The following is an 18691-nucleotide window of genomic DNA, read 5'->3' as shown; positions in this document are numbered from 1 at the left end:
CAGAATAATGCCCGCCCACCCACCCAAAGAGACACAATACCCACATTGGAACCCGGTGTTCCTTTATATGGCAAGAAAGGGCTCTGCAGAGGGGTTGAGTTCGAGGCCTTGAGGGGAGACGCCCTTGATCCTGCTGCCCGTGGAGCCTGTGTCCAGGCGTCAGCCTCTGTGTCTGGGGCTGTTTCACGGAGACCAGGAGGATGCCTGGAGGCAGGGCTCTGCCCTCAGGCTTCACGTCTGTGGCATTCAGGAGGAACCCGGCTCGGACTACCCCACATAAGAAGGGGTTTAAATGGTCTTTTGAGATGCTTAGGTTGGCTGCCAGTGTGGACTTCAGGGTGAATTTGATTCAGCTCTGCTGTGTCCCAGAACCTGGCTGCCTGGGCCATCTGTGGTGTTGGCCCTGTCCTGGGACAGCTTCCCTCATGGTGGTGGAGAGGCCCCAACAACCTCCATGGCGGTGGAGAGACCCGGACGTCCTCCACGGCGGTGGAGAGGCCCGGACGTCCTCCACGGCGGTGGAGAGGTTCAGACGTCCTCCACGGCGGTGGAGAGGCCCGGACGTCCTCCATGGCGGTGGAGAGACCCGGACGTCCTCCATGGTGGTGGAGAGGTTCAGACGTCCTCCATGGTGGTGGAGAGGCCCGGACGTCCTCCATGGCGGTGGAGAGGTTCAGACGTCCTCCATGGTGGTGGAGAGGCCCGGACGTCCTCCATGGCGGTGGAGAGGCCCGGATGTCCCTCATGGCGGTGGAGAGGTTCAGACGTCCTCCATGGCAGTGGAGAGGCCCGGACGTCCTCCATGGTGGTGGAGAGGCCTGGACGTCCTCCATGGCGGTGGAGAGGCCCGGACGTCCTCCATGCTGGTGGAGAGACTCAGAGGTTCTCTATGGTGGTGGAGAGGCCCGGATGTCCTCCAAGGCGGTGGAGAGGCCTGGGTTTCCATCATCCTAGTAGAGGCCCTGGATGTCCCCCATAGTGATAGAGGGGCTTGGACGTTCCCCATCGTGGGAACGATGGAAGCCTGGACATCCCCATGGTGGTGGAGAGGGCTGGATGTCCCCCATGATGGTAGAGGGGCCTGGGTGGTGGAGAACTTTCTACCACAATGGGCCTCCTTTCTCATGGTAGAGGCCCTGGACGTCCCCCACGGTGCAGGAGGGGCCCGGGTGTCCCCCCTTCCATGCTGCTCAGGACTGGGGCCTGAGCAGCCAAAGCATTGCCATCTCATTTGCTGAGACTAGGCCACATGCCCATAAATGAGCCAACCCTAGTGGCCTGTGGGTAGGACTGTGGTGCTCGGCTTGGACCTGAGTCAGGTGCCCCAGTGGCCAGGTGTAGGATGCTTACCGGGGCATGCTTAGAGGCACAGGAGTGGGGCAAGGAGGGGCCCACATTCCCTCTTGCCCTCCACACAGGCTATGTGGTCTTTTTCTTAGAGATTCCTGCCCTGCTGGCACCTCTGCCATAATCCCAGCATGTCCCCAGCTGGAGAGGACAAAGGTGGCCCCACCAGGGCACTGCAGGGGAATGTGATGGCCACTACACCGTGCCCAGTGCCTTCTGTGCACCTGTGACCCTTGGTGGGCCACGCAAACCTGCAGCCAGGGTCTGGGGACCTCTGGAGGGGATGAGGATGGAACAGCAAGAGGCAGTATCGCTGCCAAGGGCATCTCTGCCCAAGTCTGGAGGCAGCAAGGCCCCTGCACGCTCTAGGGCAGGTCTGTTGTCCTCTGGTGTGCCACAAATTTCAAAACAGCCCCAATTCCTGGGGCAAGAGCAAAGAGCCACACTCCTGATTCTTGTGCCAGATGTTTTAACCACTGTAGTGTTCCTGTGTGCACATGAGTACATATGGCATGTGTGCGCCCTGGAGATGTGAGCTCCTGTGGGCAGGTGAGCATCTGTGCACAGGCACATGTGTGTGTGTGCATGTTTGTGCATGTGCGAGTGAGCATGTGTGCAGGTGCATAGGCATGTGTTTTGTATGAGTGTGTGCTTCTGCATGCACGTGGGTGCATGTGTGCTTGTGTGTGTGTGCATGTGTTTGTGTGTGCGTGTGTATTTCTGTGTGCTTCTGTGTATGTGCATGTGTTTTACATGTGTTTCTGCTTACGTGTGTGCATGTGTGCCTGTGTGTGCATGTTTCTGTCTGCATGTGGGTGTGTGTGTGCTTGTATCTGTGTGTGCGTGTGTTTGTGCCTGCATGTGTGTTTCTGTGTGCATGTGTGCACGTTTGTATGTGTCTGTGTGTGTGTGTTTCTGTGTGCATGTGTGCACATCTGTGCGTATGTGTTTGTGCGTGCATGTATGTGTGCATGTGTGTGTTTCTGTGTGCATGTGTGAGCTTCTGTGTGTATGTATTTATGTGCGCATGTATGCACATGTGTGTGCATGTGGGTGCACGTGTGCATGTGTGCACGTTTGTGTGTATGTGTGTGTTTCTGCATGTATGTGGGTGCACATGTGTGTGCATGTTTGTGTGTATGTGTGTGTGTTTCTGCATGCATGTGGGTGCACATGTGTGTGCATGTTTGTGTGTATGTGTGTGTGTTTCTGCATGCATGTGGGTGCACATGTGTGTGCATGTTTGTGTGTATGTGTGTGTGTTTCTGCATGCATGTGGGTGTGCGTGTGTGTGCACATTTGTGTGTATGTGTGTGCATGTGTGTGTTTCTACGTGCATTTGGGTGTGTGTGTGTGCACGTTTGTGTGTGTGTGTGTTTCTGCATCCATGTGGGTGCATGTGTGCACGTTTGTGTGTGTGTGCATATGTGTGTTTCTGTGTGCATGTGGGTGCATGTGTGTGTGTATGTTTGTGTGTGTATGCGTGTGCATTTCTGCATGCATGTGTGTGCATGTGTACACATTTGTGTATGTGTGTATGCGTTTCTGCATGCATGTGGGTACATGTGTGCACGTTTGTGTGTGTGTGTGTTTCTGCAGGCATGTGGGTGCATGTGTGCATGTGTGTGCGTGTGTGTGAACTGCCTTGGGGGGTAGGGTAGGACAAGGACATTCCTGGACCCGGCGCTTGACAAGCTGCCAGGCCGTCTCCATTGTCATGTCAACCAAATATTTTCAGCCTCCACGCCCAGAAGCCTCCGGAGCTCACTGTCTCCTCGCAGCTCACACACCCCGGGCCAGACTTCCAAACCGCTAGGCAGATTTCGAGTCCCTTTTTTTAGCTGCTGAATGAAAAAAAATAAGCAAACACAAATCTGCTGATCCCAGGCCGCCTCCTTTTCTGGAGAATTTAATTTCCGAGCTTTGATCTGATACCAGGGCCCAGAGGATTTGTTATTTCTAAATAATGAGCTGAATGTTTGTGCTCCCAGCCTGAACTTTTCTGGTTTGGGGAAAAATATGACTTTCCATAGACGCTCTTTGATGCGGCCAGTGGTGCTGCCGGCTCCGGGATGAAAGGCCTTTCAGAGGGCAGGCGGCGCTGGGCGGGGCGGCAGGGCCCTGGTGCCCTCGGGACAATGTCCTCTGAGGGGGCCCCACCCGCCGGCCCCTCCCTGGGCAAGGGCGGAGCTCGTTCACCAGCAGCCCCTGCGCTGGGACCCGAGCCCGGGGCCACCTGCATCCCGGCCCAACCTGTCTGGGGCCTCCTCCTCTCCCGGTGACCGCGGGGGGTCAGAGGGCGCCCCAGGCAGGGGCTGTCAATCCTGGGCGGGTTGTGGGGGGTGGGGGGCTCCAGGGCTGCCTCCCCGGTGGGCCCCGCGCTCCATGGAAGGGGCCCCTCCTACCCACGTCCTGCCTCAAACCGAGGCTGGGGGCCCCGCTCCCAAGCCGGGGGACACCTGAGCAAACAGAACGGAGGACACGGGCGGCACAGGCTGCAGCGCGGTCTGAGGCTGGGGGAGGCACCTGCTCCTCGCTGGGAGGTTAGAGAAAGGCGCCCCCTGCTGGTGGCGGCGGCCCCCGGGTGACCTGCAGGGCCTGAGGCCACGTGGAGACGAAGCAGCCCGCTCCTGGGGTGAGGGCACGGGACTGGGCTCAGCGCCTCCAAGACTCTCCCCGGGCCCTCCACTGGGTGTTCTTGTTGGAGTCCGCACAACCCTGGCGGTCTGAGGCTAGGCCAGGGTGTGTGGACCAGGGAGACCCCTGCACCTGGTGGGAGAGCCCAGCCCTCACACCCCTGGCACCTGCCCTGGCACCTGCCAGCAGAGCCCAGCCCGCTCCCCCCTGCCCCTGTGACTGTCAGCATCCGCAGGAGGGCCACGCCGCACCAGAAAATGATCATTCCAGGTCAGGGCTGGGGGATTGCGGCGCCCTCTCCCCTAACCCCACTGGTGGGCCACTTCACACTTGGGAGAGCATTTCCCCTGGGAAGCGGCCAAGCGTGCTTCCACAGGCAGCATCACAAAAGGTCAAGAGGCAAACACCCTCGGTCGGCTGCCTCGATAATTAGCTCCTCAGCCAGCCTGCAGAAAAGCCATCCGGCCTGGACAGGCTCCCAAGGACAGCACCCCAGCACCCCGCCCTCTGTCCTGCCCAGTGTCTACACAGGATCTCCTGGCACCCCAGAAGGCGGCCCCCAACCTTGAAACACACAGCAGCAGTGGCCTGACCTCCCCGGTACTCTCTGCGTCAGGTGTCTCAGATGGGGACCTGTGAGTCCCAGAATATGACTCACGGGTCTATGTCCACTCCTGGGCCCGGTGGGATTAAGAAATACTTTTTAAAAAATAAATAGTTTCATTAACCAGTAGTTCAGTCACAGGGTGCAAAATTTCAGGCAGGTTTGGAAATCATAAGGAACGCAGTGGGGAAAGTATAATGAAATTCAAATAAAGGTCAGGTTTAGTTAACACTGGTGTGCCCGTATTGCTTCATTAATGAGACAAATGCCCTGTCCTCAGGAAGGATGTAGGAATGAGGGAAGCCGGGTGCAGAGTAGACCGAAATGTCTTTGCTCTCTCCACAAGTTTTCTGTAAATCTAAACATAAAATCCGGTGGATCACTTGAGGTCAAGAGTTCAAGACCAGCCTGGCCAAGATGGTGAAACCCTGTCTCTACTAAAAAAAAAAAAAAATTAGTTGGGTATGGTGGCGGGCACCTGTAATCCCAGCTACTCAGGAGGCTGAGGTAGGATAATTGCTTGAACTCAGGAGATGGAGGTTGCAGTGAGCTGAGATTAAGCCATTGCACTCTAGCATGGGTGACAAGAGTGAAATTTCGCCTCAAAAAACAAACAAAACAAAACAAAAAAACAAAACAAAAACTAAACATAAAATCTAAAATAAAAGTTTCATTAAAAAGAGTTGGGGGAGGATATAATATAGGATCTTGTGGGCCACTCTAGGATTGGATCTTGTGGGTCACTCTAGGGTTAGATGTTGTGGATCACTCTAAGGTGGATCCTGTGGGTCACTCTAAGGTGGATCCTGTGGGTCACTCTAAGGTGAATCCTGTTGGTCACTCTAAGGTTGGATCTTCTAGGTCACTCTAAGGTAGATCCTGTTGGTCACTCTAAGTTGGATCCTGTGAGTCACTCCAAGGTTGGATCCTGTGGGTCACTCTAAGGTGAATCCTGTGGGTCACTTTAAGGTTGGATCCTGTGGGTCACTCTAAGATGGATGCTGTGGGTCACTCTAAGATGGATCTTGTGTTTCACTCTAAGGTGGATCCTGTGGGTCACTCTGAGGTGGATCCTGTGGGTCACTCCGAGGTGGATCCTGTGGGTCACTCCGAGGTGGATCCTGTGGATCACTCCGAGGTGGATCCTGTGGGTCACTCTGAGGTGGATGCTGTGGGTCACTCTAAGCTTGGATCCTGTGGGTCACTCTGAGGTGAATCCTGTGGGTCACTCTGAGGTGGATCCTGTGGATCACTCCGAGGTGGATCCTGTGGGTCACTCTGAGGTGGATCCTGTGGATCACTCCGAGGTGGATCCTGTGGGTCACTCCAAGGTGGATCCTGTGGGTCACTCCGAGGTGGATCCTGTGGGTCACTCTGAGGTGGATCCTGTGGGTCACTCTGAGGTGGATCCTGTGGGTCACTCTAAGGTTGGATCCTGTGGGTCACTCTGAGGTGGATCCTGTGGGTCACTCTAAGGTTGGATCCTGTGGGTCACTCTGAGGTGGATCCTGTGGGTCACTCTGAGGTGGATCCTGCGGGTCACTCTGAGGTGGATCCTGTTGGTCATTCTAAGGTTGGATCCTGTGGGCCACTCTGAGGTGGATCCTGTGGGTCACTGAGGTGGATCCTGCGGGTCACTCTGAGGTGGATCCTGCGGGTCATTCTAATGTTGGGTCCTGTGGACCACTCTGAGGTGGATCCTGTGGGTCACTCTGAGGTGGATCCTGTGGTTCACTCTAAGGTGGATCCTGTGGGTCACTCTGAGGTGGATCCTGGGGGTCACTCTGAGGTGGATGCTGTGGGTCACTCTGAGGTGGATCCTGTGGGTCACTCTGAGGTGGATCCTGTGGGTCACTGTAAGATGGATGCTGTGGATCACTCTAAGGTGGATCCTGTGGATCACTCTGAGGTGGATCCTGTGGGTCACTCTAAGGTTGGATCCTGTGGGTCACTCTGAGGTGGATCTTGTGGATTACTCTAAGGTGGATCTTGTGGGTTACTCTGAGGTGGATCCTGTGGGTCGCTCTAAGGTGGATCTTGTGGATTTCTCTAAGGTTGCATCCTGTGGGTCACTCTGAGGTGGATCCTGTGGATCACTCTAAGTTGGATCCTGTGGGTCACTCTAAGGTGGATCCTGTGGGTCACTCTGAGGTGGATCCTGTGGGTCACTGTAAGATGGATGCTGTGGATCACTCTAAGGTGGATCCTGTGGATCACTCTGAGGTGGATCCTGTGGGTCACTCTAAGGTTGGATCCTGTGGGTCACTCTAAGGTTTTTGGGCTTTGCTCTGAGTGTTGGCACAATGACTTTTACTATTGCAGGTGCTGTGTCTCTAGGGACCAAGTGGAAGTTGAGATCGCAGCTGGACAGCTACTACACCAATGCAGAAGGAAGGAGATGGCGGCTTGGGTACCAGTGCCAGGGGAGTGGGGGAGGAGATGGTTGCTTGGGCCAAAGGGTGGTGCTGAAGTTGGGAGAAGGGGTCTGATTCCAGGTATGTGTTGAAGGTGAAGCCAACAAGAGTCGCTGACAGAGTCAATGTGGGGATGAGAGGATGGGAGGGTATGATCTGAGCCCGGGGTCTCGCCTAACTCGCTAGAGGGATGAGTCCGCACCGACCCAGGTGGCATGTGGGGATGGACAGTGCAGGGAGGACAATGGGGAGTTTGTTCTGAAAATGTCCTGGCTGAGATGCCTCCTGGAAGTCAAAGTCAAGAAGCCTCTTGGATTTAAATCTAGAGTTGAGAGGAGACGTTGCCCTCCAGGGGTCCGTATGAAAGCTTCAGGTGCTTCCGGGGGACCCTCTGGCACGACAGGTCTGAACCCATCTTTCCCTCTCCAGTACTGCAGGGCTCCCACAGTTCTGCTTAGATTCCTAGCAGCCTCTGCTCAGCCTCTGTGCCCTCACCCTGTGCTGCTGGTAAATAGACACCCCGGACGGTCGGGATCCTTTAATAGACATCCTGGACGGTTGGGATCCTTTCCTCTCCCCAGGATCTTGTCTCTCCAAGCCCTGGCAATGTGAGCAGTCCTGAACTCTGATTTTCATCTTCCTGCTGGCATGACAGTGCGGAAAGCTCCTCTGAGCTTCTCGGATTCTCAGCAGGCCTCCCTGCTCAGCTTCTCAGCATCTCCGGTCATGCCAGTTATGGGTTTGCGGTTGCCCCAAAGGGTGCAGAAGTTCAGCTCACCTCCTGTTTCCCTCCCCCACAATATCTTGGGCCTTCAGGTCTTGGCTGCCTTGGTAACTCTCTGACACATTAGAATACATGTGGTCATTTGTTTTCTCCAACCTGGTTGATGGAAGCCAAAAGCAGACTCCTTTTTTTGTTGTTGTGTTGTGTTTGTTTGTTTGTTTGTTTGACACAGGGTCTTGCTCTTTTGCCCAGGCTGGAGTGCAGTGATGCGGTCACAGCTCACTGCATCCTCGACCTCCTGGGCTGAAGCCATCCTCCCACCTCAGCCTATTTCTTGAGTAGCTAGGACCACAGGTGCACACCACCATGCCCAGTTCACTTATTTTTGTAGAGATGGTGTTTCATCATGCTGCCTTCCACTTCGGCCTCCCAGAGTGCTGGGATTGCAGGTGTGAGCCACTGTGCCCAGCCTCCTCGTTTTTCTTAGAGTTGAGTTTCATTTTATGGATCTATTATGATTTATATAACAACCTCTTATCAACGGGCTTTTAGGCCTTTGTAAATAATGCTGCAGTGAGTAATTTCACACATAGACGACCTCACCTGTGCTTGATGGTATCTATAGGATAAGCAAAATTGCTGGGCCAAAGGGCAGATGCATTTACATTTTTATTGATGTTGCCAACTTGGTGGTCATAAACGCTGTGCTAACTTGTACTTTCATCAGCTATGTACGACAGCGCCTGCTTCCCTGCAAGTCTGTCAACAGCGAGGGTTGCCTGGCATTTTGCTTTTTGCCAGTCTGACCCGTCATAAAATGGAACCTCTATTTAGTTTCAATTTGCGTTTCCTTGTTATGAGTATGGTTGGGCGCCTTTCTGTGTGTTAAAATGCCGGTTGCCCATTTAAGTTCTTTACTCATGTTTTGATGAGTTTGCTGGTCTTTATCTCATTGTTTTCAGGAGGTTTTTTTTTAATGTATTTGGGAAAGCAGCACTTTGTCTACTATATGAATTGCTAACGCCTTTTCCTCAGTTGGTGGGCTATCTGTTAATTTTGGCTTGTAGTATTTTAATATTAATATTTCTTTTCTTTCCTTCTTTCTTTCTCTCTCTCTCTCTTTCTCTCCCTCCTTCCTTCCTTCCTTCTCCTTCCTTCCTTCTCCTTCCTTCCTTCTCCTTCCTTCTCCTTCCTTCCTTCCCTTCCCTTCCTTCCTTCCTTCCTTCCTCCTTCCTTCCTTCCTTCCTTCCTTCCCTCCCTCCCTCTTTCTTTCTCTCTCTCTCTCTTCTTTCTTTCTTTCTTTCTTTCTTTCTTTCTTTCTTTCTTTCTTTCTTTCTTTCTTTCTTTCTTTCTTTCTTTCAATGGAGTCTCACTCTGTCACCCAGGCTGGAGTGCAGTGCAGTGCAGTGGCGCGATCTCAGCTCACTGCAACCTTCACCTCCCTGGTTCAAGTGATTCTCCTGCCTCAGCCTCCTGAGTGGCTAGGATTACAGGCGCCCACCACCATGCCCAGATGATTTTTGTATTTTTAGTAGAGACGGGGTTTCGCCAAGTTGGCCAGGCTGGTCTTGAATTCCTGACCTCAGGTGATCTGCCTGCCTTGGCCTCCCAACGTACTGGGACTACAGGTGTGAGCCACTGCACCTGACCGATGTCCTGCATATTTCTTATTAGGCTTATTCCTAGAAGTTTGTTGTTTTTGCTACTGCTAAAATATGCTATTTAATTTCATTAACTTTGGTAACCGAGGCCAGAGCTACGGGAAACTCTAAATAAAGTCAACCCAACCAACCGGGCAAATAGCAAGAGCTTACTGAGCCTCTGTGTCGTCCTCACAATCTTGTCGGAATGAAGCTGCCCCGTTGGGTGTTGCAGGGACAAGAGAGTAGAAGATTCAATCCTTGCTTTTAAGTTGTTCAAAATTGATTGAAAAAGACATAGAGAGACACAAAGACACAGCCTGGATGGGGACAAGTGGGCGGCCCCAGGTAAGGGGCAGGTACCAAGGTCATCACAGGCACTTGTGTTCAGGCCCTCCGGGTGGCAGCGGGGAGGGTCGAAAGGGGACTATGGCCGACAACAACACGGGCAGAGGACTGGCCAAGCAATTTCTAAGAGAAAAAAGAACACCTACGATGAACACAGGGAAAACACACCCTCCTCTCCAGTGCTTAAAAAAAGTAACACTCGGCCGGGCGCGGTGGCTCAAGCCTGTAATCCCAGCACTTTGGGAGGCCGAGATGGGCGGATCACGAGGTCAGGAGATCGAGACCATCCTGGCTAACACAGTGAAACCCCGTCTCTACTAAAAATACAAAAAAATTAGCCGGGCGACGTGGCGGGCGCCTGTAGTCCCAGCTACTCGGGAGGCTGAGGCAGGAGAATGGCATAAACCCGGGAGGCGGAGCTTGCAGTGAGCTGAGATCCGGCCACTGCACTCCAGCCTGGGCGACAGAGTGAGACCCCGTCTTAAAAAAAAAAAAAAATATGTGGCACTCTAGTGGCCCACCGAAGTGGCAAAGATTTCCTTCAAGGTTGAAACCTTGGGTAGGAGTCTTCAACAGAAACAGAGGCCGGGGGAACGGCCACCGTCCCTCCACGCACCCATCTGGGCAGCGGCACAGTGGGCCACGACCCCAAGCGTGTCCCGCGCGCCGAGCACCCGTCCCACCCCGGGAAAGCAACAGAGAGCCAGGCAGGTGTGGGAAGTCGCGTTCTGGCTAGGGAAGCAGACGACACCCAGGTCAGCGAGTGAATATGGAAGCGTGAACTGCGACCAACGTCACCCCACAAGAGGGAATGCGCGGGTCACTGAGGGAGGGAGTTGTGGGGATCATGGAGTGCGCGTGTCCTTCTCAGAGGGTGATCTGAAGGGGAGGTGGCCTCTGAGCAGAGAGGTGAAGAATGCAAAGGGACCGGCCGCGTGGAGACAGGGAGGAGGAACAGCGGTCCAGGCAGAGGGCATAGAATGAGCCAAGGCTCTGGTCTGGGAGCCGTGGCGGGCAGGACGGGCAGGGCGGGCATCTCTCTTTCTCCCCGTGGTCTACGGGCTTCTCCATGTGCGCGTTTCACAGCACGGTGGACTCAGAGCGTCCAGACGGCTAACTGGACAGCTGCTCAGGGTTGCAAGTGCCTGTTTCCAGAAACCAGGCTGACACCAACGGCTCCTGTGACTTCAGACCTCACAAGTCAAGCCGATTGTTTCTGCCGTCACCACAAGCCCACCCTGGAGGCCAGGGCAGGGGCCTGGACCCCACCTTCTTATCAGTCTCTCATAAGAAGAGCCCCTGGCTGGGCTGGGAGATGTCATTGTGTCCGTCATGGAGCAGCCAGTAGGCAGAGTGAAGGGTGAAGCATAGAGGCCGGCAGAGACCCGATGGTGCAGGCACCTGGCAGGTGGACGGAAGACAGTGGCTATGAGATTCAAAGTGCCGACTGAAAGGACTCATCCCGGCTGCCTGTGTGCCAGAGCTGCGTGCAAAAGGCAAGGTGGGCGTGGGGAGACCGGGCAGGACCCTGTTGTAACAGAGACGGAAAAGGGTCCCACAGCACCTGCTCGGTCCCCCGGCCACACCTGAGGTCCTCCCCTAACAGGGACCAGACCTTTCCTCACGCTCTTGGCCAAAATGAGATGACCATCTTGGTGGTGTGTGTGCTGCAAAGCGAGCCTGCCAGGCCAATTGGAATACGTTCAGCAGAGTAATACCCAACTGTAATTCAAGCAAAGACAAACATCTCCTGTAAAGCTCACGGCATTCGGAGAAACATGGGAGAATTCCTGCCTCCGTGCGGGGGCCAATCAGATAGGGCCACTCCTGAGTTGCTGTGTGTTGGGAAATGACCTAATAGCCTTACAGCTTGTTACTGATTAATTTTGTTTGATGTGGGAGGCTGCATGGATTTTTAATAAGGGCTACTTGTAATTGCAGGCCGACTGAAGCTTCCAGAATCGTGAAGTGCATTTCAGGGAATTTTGCAAAACGCAGGATACGAGGCCTGCGTGCCCAGCACTCCCGGCTGGTAATTACATTCGAGCTGTTGTGTAGAGAGAACCTAGGGGCTCTCATTGACTAATGAGAGGAATTAGGGAGCTATTAGGGCCTGCTGGTGGGGCCTGGCTCTTCCCTTATAAATCTCCAGCCCGTCGATATCCTGGCCTCCCACTGAGGTGGGGTTTTAGTCTGTATATTAGAAAGTGCTGGAGAGGGGAAAACAAATACAGAGAAAACTTTTAAGTCCCCCAGGCCAAGGGAGACCCATGGGCCCCTGACATCTGTGCCAATGTGCTCTGCCCCTTTAAAAGGAGCCATGACGATGGCCAGGGTGACCACTCTGGGTGCTGGGTCCTGGGTCTGAACATGGCAGCTGCTCACTGGTGCACCCACAGCTTCACGTGGGGGCGAGACCCTGTCTCAGTCGCCCCTGGAACAAGCCTTGTTTCTGGGCAGTGGCCACCTCTGTGGGTCTCTGGAAACTTGGCCATAGTGCCAGCTAGCTGGTGGGCGGGACACGGAGCGAGTGGGCTGGACTTACAGACAGCAGACCACCCAGTGCCTGGGGCGTCCAGGAAAACAGCACAAGGACAGAAACCAGCAAGAGCTGCAGATGAGGGAAAGGAATGAGTTAGGAAGCACTGGGCTGCATGGAGCAGAAAAGACAAATCAACTGTCTTCGCTGAGAGAGAATGGACTGACGCCTGGGACAGGGAGGTCCCGAGGCAGGTGGAGTTCAGGCTTGGCTTGACCCAGGGGCTCAACAAGGCTGTCATGGCCTCAATTTCTTTCCATCTCTGCCCTCTGCATAGTTGGCCTTATTCCAAAGCCAGCTCTTCCTCATGGGCACAAAACAGCTGCTGCAGTGCCAGGCTTCACATCTGCATCCCACCCTGCCCAGGAGAAAGGATGTGTCTGTCCCTGCAGTCTGCATGAGGAGCACCCTGATTGGATGCCCGGGCTATGTGAGCACATGGCCAGAGGACAGGACTGTGTGACGAATGTGAGGGAATCACAACTCCTTTGGAAGAGGGGTTGTGGGCAGCTTGGCCCAAGCACACAGAGATGGAGACGGATGGGTGAGGGACGAATGCTTGAACAGTGGAGCTGGAGCTGGAACTCAGAGCCGGATGGAAGGGAGCTTGCCCTCTGCACAAGGCATTTGGGTTTCATTTTTAAGATGATCAGGGGCTAGGAATGCTTTGGGCTGGAGAGAGGGAGGTCTATGCAGCTGGAGAGGGGATTGTGGGGGGTGTGGGGGGGGCCGGGGCCAGGAGGTGTGTGGGGCAGAGATGGTGGGTGAAGGGAGAGGGGCTGGGTGGGGCCCGGGAAGCCCAGTCTGCTCCACTCCTCCCTGTGGACTCACTCCATCCTCACAACCATTTGGCAGCAGCGTCTCCCCTCATCGTGGAAGGAGAAGGGTGGGCAGGTGGCTGTCAGTGCCACTCCCATTTTCAAATGTGGAGGCTGAGACACAGAACCACAGGTTTCAAGATGACACACCTGGTAAAGGGTTCGAACCTGGGTCTGTGGAACCCACTCCCACATGACACCCTTGAGGAACAGGGAGGCAGCTGGTGGTGGCTTCTGGGCAGACCCGAGGCTCCTACTTGGAGAGGAGATGGGTGAAGATCCAGACACCTGAGGAGACGGTCATGGGGCTGACTGGTGGGACAGGGGAGGTGAGGACAGGGCTTTCGACTTTTTGAGTTTGGGACAATGGTGGGTAAGTAGGCAGTTTTACCTGTGTCGGGAAAATTTTAAGACTTTGAAATGGGCAAAAAAGCTTGTGTGTCCCGTCTCCCGCACCCTTCCGGGGTCTTGCCGCCTTTCACGCTCTTTTGCAGAAACCTGACAATAATACAATAATATGAATGACGTGTGTCTGTAAAAATGTTCTGTATATCCACTTCGTACTCCTTGTTTTTCTTCCTTTTTTTTTTTTTTTTTTGAGACGGAGTCTTGCTCTGTCACCCAGGCTGGAGTGCAGTGGCGCGATCTCGGCTCACTGCAACCTCCGCCTCCCACATTCAAGCAATTCTTCTGCCTCAGCCTCCAAGTAGCAACCTCCGCCTCCCACATTCAAGCAATTCTTCTGCCTCAGCCTCCAAGTAGCTGGGATTACAGGCACCCGCCACCACACCCGGCTAATTTTTTGTAAGTTTAGTAGAGACGGGGTTTCGCCATGTTGGCCAGGCTGGTCTTGAATTCCTGACCTCAAGTGATCCACCCACCTCGACCTCCCAAAGTACTGGGATTACAGGCATGAGCCACCGTGCCCGGCCCATTCCTTATTTTCTATATAATATGCTTTGAATTCTCCTGTGAGCCAATTCTAACATCTTATTGATTTCCTTGCTAATTAAGGTGTTCAATAAAATCCTTGATACATTTCATATTTGTAGGATAGTCATGCTTTTACCTTAAAATTCAACACTTAAAATATGACACTTGACTATCAGAGGTGGGTTTGGGGCTCTGGAGAGGGCAAAGCTGGGGGAGCCTGGGGCGGGAGGTCCAGGGAAAGATGGGAGGAGACGCTGCCTGGGGACGTGGCAGGGACGGGTTTGTAAGTACTGCCTCCCGGCCTGTCTGCAAGTCCCTTCTCATAGCACTGCCCCCACACTGGCCTCCCCCGATGCATGTGAGGCTGGAATGGTCACTGCTGGAGTGGCCATGGTGGGCCAGCCCCGCACCCAACCCTGCGGCGGCGTTGGTGTCCTGCCCACACCTGCACTGCTGTCCCTCCAGACTTCCAGCAAATTCTCTCCTACGACCCTGTTAGTGGGGACCGTGGGTTTCGTGTGCTTTCTCAAACATCTCTGTGGGCGTTGAAAATCAGAGGATGCCAAATGTGTGGCCCCACAAGGATCTGGGGTCACAACCTCAAACAGCACCCCCAGGTCCAAAATTTTGTCGACATTTCTGTTTTCTAAATAGGATTTCATGGAAACTTTGCATTCGACTCCAGAGGACATCTGTATTTGCTTTAGTACAAAACAATGCGTTAAATGGTTTTCCACTGTCCACGGACAGAATGACAACACATATCGTTTAAAGACCTTAATGGACTCTATTTCGATTCTAGAATTGGACAACGTGTCCCTCTGTAAAACAGAATTAGTGCTTCTGTGAGCTGAGCAGAGGGGGGCGGCTTTAGAGACGGAAAGGGCTTCCTAGAAGAAAGCAGAGGTGAAGAACACAGGCAGAGGGGTCGTTTCAAAGTCACTGTCCCTGCAGGGCAGTAACTAATTGTCTCACATTGGGTGACTTCAGGCTAAGGATTAAAGCAGAGGGAACTTCATTCCATGCTGATTGAAGACTGGAACCGGCCTGTTTGGGAAACTGGCCATTCTCTCTCTCTCCTTTCTTTCTTATTTTTCTCTCTTTTTTAAAAAAGAATTTATTATTTTTTATAGAGACAGGATTCCAAGTTCCAGACAGTGTTGCCCGGGCTGGTCTCAGACTCCTGAGCTCAAGCGATCCTCCTGCCTTAGACTCCCAAAGTGCCGGGATGACAGGTGTGAGCTGCCGTGCCTGGCCAATCGCCCTCTCTTGATTTTTTGGAAGGTCAGATGACAACTTCACTTGGGTTTGGTGACGGACAGCCTGAGCATGGGCGACTGCATTTGATCTTTAGTCTGGCCCATGTAGGGCCCAGAGCAGGCACTTAGTTCAAAACCATGGTCTTCTATAATTTTTATATAACTAACACCACAGAGGAAGAAGACACTAGGGGGGCACCCTCCTATCTGCCTGGATTTCCCAACTCTGAGGCTCCTTCAAGGGGAGTGGAGGGCACCTCAGTTTGAGAGGCTGGACTTCCTGGGTTTCTCTACTGGCAGCTGCCCAGGGTCCCTGGGCCCCCTCTGCCCTGCCCTCTGTCCTCAGCAAGGCCCCTTGCTGGGGTCTTTCTCTGGGGCAGCTGCTTAGGGTCCCTGGGTCCCCTCCCCACCTTGCCCTCCTGGCCCCAGCAAGGCCCCTGGCCGGAGTCTCTCTCTGGGGCAGCTGCTTAGGGTCCCTGGGGTCCCTCCTTGCCCCCTGTCCTCAGCAAACCTCTGGCCTGGATCTGTCTCCAGCTAAACATCTCTGGGCCCCCTCCCGGCCTTGCTCTCCTGGCCCCAGCAAGACCCCTGGCCTGGGGTCTGGGCAATACCCCTCCCAGGTAAGGACAGGAGTGAATCCAGAGACCACTCGGCTTCAATTTGGTGCAGAGGCCCTAAAGGGCATTTGAGAAAAGATGGGGTACGGAGGGGCCCGCGGGCAGCGCGGCTGGGCGCCAGAGGCTGAGCGGGTCACTGTCGAGCTGCGCCCCGGGACAGCAGCTCTGCAAGCGTTCACCACGTTTCAGCCCCTCTTACAGGGTGGCTGTGGGGCAGGGGCTTACAGAGCCAGCTTTCTTGGTGGAGCCCTCCCACTGCCACCCCAACCCCGCTCCGTCCAGGGCGCTGCTGTCTTTTGGGGCGTCGGGCTGCAGACCCGGACCCCAGACTTGGTTCTGCGGGGAAGCGGGGGCGGGGCCTGGGTCTCGGGGGCGGGGCCTGGGTCTCGCGGGGCGAGGCCGGGGTTGGGGCGGGGCCCGGATCACCGCCCTCTGCGCCTGGCCCAGCCCGCGGTCCTGCCCATCCCTGGCGCTCTGCTGCCACCTGGTGGCGAGGCGTAGCCGTGCAGCCTGGGTCTCACCTGCGGGACAGCAGGTGCACTGAGCTCCTGGAAGGCAAGGACCTCCGGCTTTAGGGGTGGATCTGGAGAGGGTGGGATGAGGGGGAAGCTGCCGGCTCCTCAGCGTCCGGTCACGCCTCGGCTTCCGTGCCCAGACAGGGAGAGGGGCTTGTGACAAGCACATCACCACCTGGGCTGGGGAGCTCCACCACGCTGCACCTCGAGAGCTAGGAGGGGCTGCGCATCAGGGACCCGCCCCCCTCGTTTTCCAGCTGGGAAACTGAGGCTAGAAAGGCAGTGGCTGCGCTTCCCAAGGGCAGTCCTCCCGTGCATCGACCACTCACCCCCTGGTCTGTGGATGGAGTCTGTGGGGCAAACAAGGAAAGAGGCGCACAAAACGGTCATGCAATTAACGCAGCCTAACATCAGAAAGCATGGCATAGTTGCTTCCCACGCGGGAAGTGCAATGGAAAACACAGCAAAGCCGGAAGGCCACAGCCTGGGCTTGTCCCGTGGGCACTGCTCTGGCCGGGTGGGTTGGGTGTGGAGTGATGCATGAAACCGGTTGCTGCCCAGGCCTGGGGCAGGGTGGGGGAGGGCGATCCCAGAGCTCCGTGGGTCATAAAGAGGTGGACTTTATTCTAGGTACCTGGCAAGGTTTCCTAAAGGGGGCTGCGGGGAAAAGGAGTGTGACATGATGTGGCTTCAAGTCCCACCCTGCCTGCAGGCCTGGCTGGAGTGGGTAGGGACGTGCTGGCTTCAGGTGAGTGTCCTGGGCAAAGGGGCTTAGGTCCAGGCTGTTAGGACTTCAGCACAGAGGCTGAAGGATTTGCTGTGGAGAGAGATCCAGGGAGGTTACGGCCCACTGCCAGGTGTCAAGCTAAGTCACCCACAGGTGTGACGGGAACAGGGCCAAGTGACGTTTTTAAGTGGCCTTATTTTCAATCCCGGGTTTACACTGTTTGCATGATCTCATTAATTCAGCACAATAGTGCTGGGTGTTTCTCTCCTTATCTTGCTTAATTGGTGTAACAGCCAGTGAGTCAGGCGCTATTGCCCCTATTTCAGGCACAAGGAAGCTGAAGGTTCAGAGAGAGATGAAGTGCTTTGGCTTCCCCAGCAGGAAGGGGCTGCAGGATTCATCCTGGGCCAGACTGTGTGCGTGCCCTTTTAAAACGAAGACACAGGGCCAGGTGCGGTGGCTCACGCCTGTAATCCCAGCACTTTGGGAGGCCAAGGCGGGCGGATCATGGGGTCAGGAGATCGAGACCATCCTGGCCAACATGGTGAAACCCTGTCTCCACTAAAAATACAAAAAAAAAAAAAAATTATCTGGGTGTGGTGGGCGCCTGTAATCCCAGCTACTTGGGAGGCTGAGGCAGGAGAATCACTTGAACTCAGGAGGCAGAGATTGCAGTGAGCCAAGATTGTGCCACTGCACTCCAGCCTGGCGACAGTAAAACCCTGTGACCAGAAAAAAAAAAAAGAAAAGAAAAGAAAAGAAAAAAGAAAGAAAAGAAAAGACAAAAGAAGACACAATTCTTGTAACAGAAAATTACTAGTTTAAGGTGTACAAGCCAGCTGTTTACAGTATATTTACAATATCGTACAGCCATTACCACTACCTAATCCCAGAACATCTGCATCACCCTAAAAGGAAACCTTGTACCTGTTAGCTGTCTCTCACAAGTGTCCCTTCCCTAGCTCCTGGCAATCCCCTATCTGCTCTCTCTCTCAGTGGATTTGTCCATTCTGCATATTTCATACAAATGCAGTCCTGCAGTCGGTGGTGTGCTGTGCCCGGCTTGCTTCCCCTGATCTAGGTGACTTTGAGGTTCATCCAGGTTGAGCCTGGGCCAGTGCTTCCTTCCTTTTCATGGCTGAATAATATTCCACTGCACGGACAAACCACTCTTTGTTTCTCTATTTATCTGTTGATGGACAGGTAGGTTGCTCCCACTTTGTAGCTATTGTGAGTGATGCTGCTGTGATCATTTGTATCCTAGTATCTGTCTGAGTCCATATTTCAGTTCTTTCGGGTTTATACCCAGGAATGGAACGGCTGGGTCATATGGTAATTATGTTGTCCTTTTTGAGAAAATGCCAAACTGTTTTTCAAAGTGGCAGCACCATTTACGTTCCACAAGCAGTGTGTGAGGGTCCTGGTTTCTCCATATCCTCATCAACTCTTGTTATTTCCTGTTTAAAAAATTTATAACCATCCTAGTGGGTGTGGAGTGGAGTCTCATCGTGGATTTGATTTGCGTTTCCCTAATAACTTAGTGACATTGACGAGCTTTTCAGGTGCTTA

Source organism: Macaca fascicularis, chromosome 3 (genome assembly GCF_037993035.2).
Source record: "Macaca fascicularis isolate 582-1 chromosome 3, T2T-MFA8v1.1".
Lineage (NCBI taxonomy): Eukaryota > Metazoa > Chordata > Mammalia > Primates > Cercopithecidae > Macaca > Macaca fascicularis.
The sequence above is the reverse complement of the archived record's forward strand: the minus strand, read 5'-3'. Positions refer to the sequence as shown.